General features: G+C 46.0%; 1 protein-coding gene across 2 annotated transcripts in view; it reads left to right on the top strand.

The window, feature by feature from the left end:
• The first annotated feature begins 1,950 nt into the window (after positions 1-1,950).
• LOC119175679 (uncharacterized) overlaps positions 1,951-6,000 on the top strand; it is a 41,333-nt gene continuing 37,283 nt past the window's right edge. The window contains exons 1-2 of one of the 2 annotated variants that reach the window (XM_037426608.2): positions 1,951-2,488; positions 3,285-3,345. The gene's annotated coding sequence lies outside the window, so the exon portion shown is untranslated. The remainder of the gene's footprint in view (positions 2,489-3,284; positions 3,346-6,000) is intronic. The other variant, XM_037426607.2, reaches the window with a different exon arrangement.

Raw genomic sequence — 6,000 nt, 5'->3', positions numbered from 1 at the left:
TACATATTGTGGAGGTGAAATAATCACTTCTTAATAAAGGAATCGCCCATGAACAACTCGGCCTGAAACGCATGTAAGTATGCTGTCATGTACGTTTAAGAAGCGCGACATGATTGCGAGGCACGCTGCAGGGTAATTGCGGGCACCTCGCATGTCTCCACCTGCTGCACAGGCATTGTGTTGCTGTTCACCAATGTCGGAGTTCGGCTACCATGCCCGAGAATCGAACCCATCTTCGAGGCAAGCAGCTCGACATCATAACAAGCCTCATCAAAGCTCTCACGCTGGAGCACAGGCACCGCGCGATTATACTGAATAAACTGTTTGGTTTTCTTTGTTTTACTAAAGCCATCATTGATGCTGCTTTCGTCATTTATTTTAAAGACAACGCCATTGAGACTGACGGACGATTGGATAGAATAGTGCATCTATGGCACCATTCACAAGTGAGTATAAGACGAGCAGGTATCATGCGCACAGCATTTGAGATGGGTCCTTGACTGACACACGGGCAAGCAGAACCGTTAGAAGACTGTCAACGACTGCAGCAGAGCGCCGTCGCAGTTCATCCGCAAGTCGGTCAATTGTCTCTTCGTCGTGGCTGTGAGAACGATGTAAATGAAGTTGAACGACTAAATGTGCACGACAATTCAGCAGCGTCTGAACACACATCTGTGTCACTTGCTGTGCCTTTGGAAAGTTATCTTTATGTTGGTTCCATCTCATACGCATAATCGAATCAGATGCTCCACGCGTAGAGCTTGCGGATGCTCCTGAACACGTTGATCACACGAATAATTTACTATTGAAACGTAGTACGCACATCACGAAACGTATACCTTATGGAGTGGTAGCACGGCGCAACATTGATTCTTTTCTGCATGCGATAAAAGATATGGCTCCGTCGGCACTACTGCGATAGGTGGTGCGTAATGTGATGTCATGTATATTATTGTTTTGATATGTTCGAATGAATGCTGAAACTTTGTGTGTGTGTGCAATTTGAGTACGGGATCTTGCTTGTATGGGCTTAATGATGTGTGGATTATTGTGATAGGAGTGGTCCGGGCTTTCTGGGCGCTTAATGCCACGATTTTTCTTTAGTCGTTGTTTTTAAATATTTGTCGATGTCACTATTTCACAATATATCACTTCACGTACTTCTTCTTTATCTTTTTTTCCCGAGCATGTGTTGTGTTACTTATGTCTCAGCCTTGCCTGAGGTTGATTGATTGATATGTGGGGTTTCACGTCCCAAAACCACTATATGATTACGAGAGACGCCGTAGTGGAGGGCTCCGGAAATTTAGACCACCTGGGGTTGTTTAACGTGCACCCAAATCTGAGCACACGGGCTTGCCTGAGGTCTTCCTGGAAGTCTGGCAGTATCTAACAAAATAAATGAATAGTAATACCGCCGGGATGATCCCTTGGCAACCATTCTCCACTACTAATCTGAAAGAAGCGGATTCAATATCAGCTGTAGGGTCAGGCTCGCGTGTCGTACGATTTTAGTGCACGTTAAAGGACGAAGTTATCCGGAGTCCTACACTTCAGCGTCTCACTTCGCCTGAGTCGCTATAGGATACTAGACCCCATAAAGCGACTAAGCAACATTATTGCGACCAGAACGAGGCATTGCACGTGCCTTCAAAGAAAGAGTACATCTTAGAAGCAGACGTGTGCAGGCTAGTTTGCAAGCAGCCTGTATATGCTATCTCGTCTGTTTATCACCGAGATAAGCGTTAAAGATAGCTGAATGCCCGGAGGGAGTGAATCATCAACACTAGCAGTCAACATTTTATCGACTTGACGCTTTTATCTCACTGCGCACTATCGAGGAAGATTATTGACTGAAGACGATGTTTCTGCAAGTTCGGTGAGCGTTTATATGTGAGCGCTTATGTATAAGTTTACACATGCAAAACTGAAAAACAAAACAAAATTTGGGTGAAGGGGGCTCGAACGCTCCAGCCTCTCCCCTGGCTACGCCAGTGCCCGCAGGACAGAACACGTCAGAGTGAAGATGTTGGGCGCATTTGGCGCCCGTCTTTGATGATCAGAGAGGGGGGCGGCTACCTCACTGTGCGCACGCCTATATACGCTTCACAGCCACCCGAAGTCGCAGCTGTAAACATAAGCACTAGTGTCAGGCGTGTTTCTGTGGGATCAATCTCAGATGACGTAGCGTAAAGATAGGCCAAGATTATGTACTTTAGGAAAAATTGAAAACAGCTCCGCACTGTAGCGCCATTGTCGTCGAAAACTTGACTACGCATTCTGCACGCACGACTCATCCGGGACAGTAGCTGCCCACTTCGCGTGGGCCCAGATTCCGAAGCACTTTTACGCAGCCCTCTGTGCGGGTGCGTACGCCTTTTTCAAAATAGCTTTCATTCTGAGTTGTCTCCTCTGCCGGCTATGGCACCGCCGTGCAGCTACAAATGTGGGGGCTACCGTGAGCGACTGTGGGCCAACATCTTCCGAAGTAAGTACAATACTTTTCTGGTCGCCTACTTGTCATTATAGTGTTCTGCGCAGCCAACGCTTCCACGAGGCATTGTTGGAATAGTTTGCCACTGCCAGCGGGCGAGTTTTATGGGGGCCGCAACGTTGGCATTCAAGTTTTCTTCGTGTATCCTCCGTCCAATTATTCCATGCAGCTGGCGGTGAAGCGTGAGGCAAAACACGTGGCTAAGGAGTAGGGCGCCTTAGGGGAAAAATATTTCTCCTATAAGAGACGAAAGAAAGGGAGACGGCTTCCGAGCTCCATAGCTTTAGCCATGGCCGGATTAACAGTGCGGAGAGCCCGGCTCAAAAAAAAAAAAAATACCGGGGGGGGGGTGCTTCTCCTCACCCTTTCTTTACCGCTTTGTCATCTGGTCATACTTGAGACTTGACAATTATTAGATTTAGCTGCAAAGGACACTACCCAGATATATTCTAAGCCTCTCTGAAGTGTTTGATATGACCTGGGCGTTTTCGTTTTTTGCGGAGCAAGTGAGGAGCTTGTCGTCGTAATACTTATATCAGGGGACGAAGACGCATGGACAGCATTAGGATTCGTCTGATTCATTAAATCGTACTTAAAGAAAGCTAAACTAGCTTAGAAGATAAGACGAAAAGAAGGAATGCGTACGACACTTAGAAGTGTAGTCCAAGCACCATATGTGTTTCTTCTATTCTTGACCTATGGAGTTCTTTACCCTTATTTCAATAAAGGACATCTTCCCTCAAAAACCACTGAGCACCTTAGTGAAAATGGCTTCCTCTATTTGCCACAGCTTCACTGATTCGGTACAACACGCTTCGCTTCCTGCACGCGAGCACTGCCGAAGTTGACAGGTGGGCCTTTTTCAGAAACTGTTCACCCGTATACTTACAGTAAATTAGGCGCTACCAATCCTTTAGCTAATTTTGAGTTAATACAACACGCATGTAGAGGGTTATAGTAGATACCCCCTCCTAAGAAAAAAAAATCAAATTCGCAATTTCGACGCCACGAGATCCACTATACCCTGAGCAACTAAATGTGAGAGCCCAACGTCAAGCGGCCGCTTCAAGTGGTTCAAATGCCGCGCTGAAGTGCGCCACGCACTCTCTGGCGTAAGCAGTATGCTCACGCAAAACTTCATTTTTCTCAAATCGTTTTTTTAAAGTTCAAGTTCGTTCTACCCTCTCTCGAAAACGTGAATTGATTTTCATGAAACTTCATATGCGCGATAGTTACAAGTTAGAAACAATCTCAACTACATAATGGCGGCTTCATAAAAAGTGAAGGTTTAAAAAATAACGTAACACCAATAACCACCACGGCGAAGCCCAGAAATTTCGCGTGCGTGCTTGTATGTGTGCACATATAGAATCACCGTGCGCACTGGCCCTCGACCGGGCTCATCAAGCGTTTTTTTTTTATTTCGCCGACGCATGTACTTAGCGAATAAACAGTAAAAATTAAGATAATAAATTAGAGGCTGTACAATTAGACATTATACAAACTGATCTAAAACTATTTCATTTGAATATTTGGCCCGGCATCGTCGACCCAAAGTTTGTTTTAATGCCGCATAATTAAGCAAATACTCAGAACACACACACACAAAAGTCTGATTCACTCCAGGTAGCAGTCGATCAGCAACATGAGTTTGGTCGCGTTGTCACTGCGTGTGTCGGCATATCGTTACTCTGGCTGAAATTTCTAGGGCACCCTGTATGTAGTAATAAGAATAATATTTGGGGTTTTACGTCCGAAAACCATCACATGATTATTAGACGCCGTAGTGGAGTGCTCTTGAAATTTTGACTAAAAACGCCCCGCCGCGGTGGTCTAGTGGCTAAGGTACTCGGCTGCTGACCCGCAGGTCGCGGGTTCAAATCCCGGCTGCGGTGGCTGCATTTCCGATGGAGGCAGAAATGTTGAGGCCCGTGTGCTCAGATTTGGGTGCACGTTAAAGAACCCCAGGTGGTCAAAATTTCCGGAGCCCTCCACTACGGCGTCTCTCATAATCATATGGTGGTTTTGGGACGTTAAACCCCACAAATAAATCAATCAAATTTTGACTAAATGGGGTGTTCTTTGACGTGCGCTGACATCGCACAGTACACGGCCATCTAGAACTTCACGCCCATTGAAATGCGACTACCGCGGTCGGGATAAACCCGCAATCTTCGGAGCAGCAGCCGAGCACTTCATAGCCACTGGTCTTCTACTGAGGCGGACGGGGCATCCTGCATAATGCATACAAAATGTAAATGTGTTGGTGTAGGAGCTGAGGCTGAACCCTCAAATGACCCCACGACTACATCGATGACATACAGTAATCTGAGTGAACATAGCTGAAAAGCATCCTCCGGAGCGGGTTCCAACCACGAACGTTCTGTATCTTATATTTTAACGTGATAGTGTTCAAGAGCTTGTTTCGCAGAAATTTCGGTGTCGGTGTCTTTGGTTTTGAGCGAAAGAACATCTTGTGCGTTACCGAAAAATAGAGAAACATGTAATTGCAACAAATAATAATAGTTTGCGGGTCTGAGTGAGGATCCAACCCAGGCCGTTTGCGTGCAAAGCAGGTTTTCTACCACGCAGCCAAAATTACTGCTAGGAAATGTCGCGAAAATAACTTCGTCTGCTTGGAAATGCAGAAAAAATAACATTCATGCTTTACAAACAAACGCGTCCTGTGAACAGGCTTCACAATACAACATGTCACATCGGAGCAATATTGCCTGGCACAAGCGTGCTTTACCATCGAGCGTCAGAACATGCGATTATCTAATGACTTCGTGGTTTAAAGCCCGCCACCCATTACAAAAGGCCTTCATGTTACATCGCCTATTCCCACGTGGTTTTTTCCTACGTAGCCTATTCCGACGTAGCTTCGCTGATACCAGCCACATTGAATTGACCGATTACATTGTAGTAATACACAGTTGAACTTCTCGAGTAACATCATAGAATAAAAAGTATGCTTTAAGTGGTGTAAGTGCGCACTAGGCATTGGTGTAGCCGGGCGAAGGGGGGAGGACGTTTCAACGCCCTTCCCCCAAAGAATTTCAACTTCGCTTGCGTATATATATATATATACACGCACACCGACAAAGGCACGCATAAAAATGCGTAAAGTATGGTTGAACCCCCATTCTCCACCTCCCTGAAGAAAGATTTCAGGCATTGATTGCACCAAATTGGTGACTTGAAGACCCCGTGTGTCGAATACAATTGACTGTTCACTCCCCGCCTACTTTTATGGCTGCTTTAATTTGATACTTAGGCACGTTCAGTATAATGTACTGTTATCAATGGCAGGTAAAATAACAAGCAAGCCTGCGGCTGTCCATTGTTACCGAGCTTTGTTGTCTTGTCAGCTGATGGGCGTGCATGTCCTACCTCCACCGTTAAGCTCTGGGCGCATTGGAGGCACCCGAACGTCATGCGCGGTGCACCTGCAACGTCGAAGTAAGAAAGCTGTGTGCTTGGCTAACGTGATGCTAAGCGCGCTG

This window comes from Rhipicephalus microplus, chromosome X, assembly GCF_043290135.1.
Source record: "Rhipicephalus microplus isolate Deutch F79 chromosome X, USDA_Rmic, whole genome shotgun sequence".
Taxonomy (NCBI): domain Eukaryota; kingdom Metazoa; phylum Arthropoda; class Arachnida; order Ixodida; family Ixodidae; genus Rhipicephalus; species Rhipicephalus microplus.
Note: the sequence above shows the minus strand (reverse complement) of the source record. Positions and strands in the feature narration are given on the sequence as shown.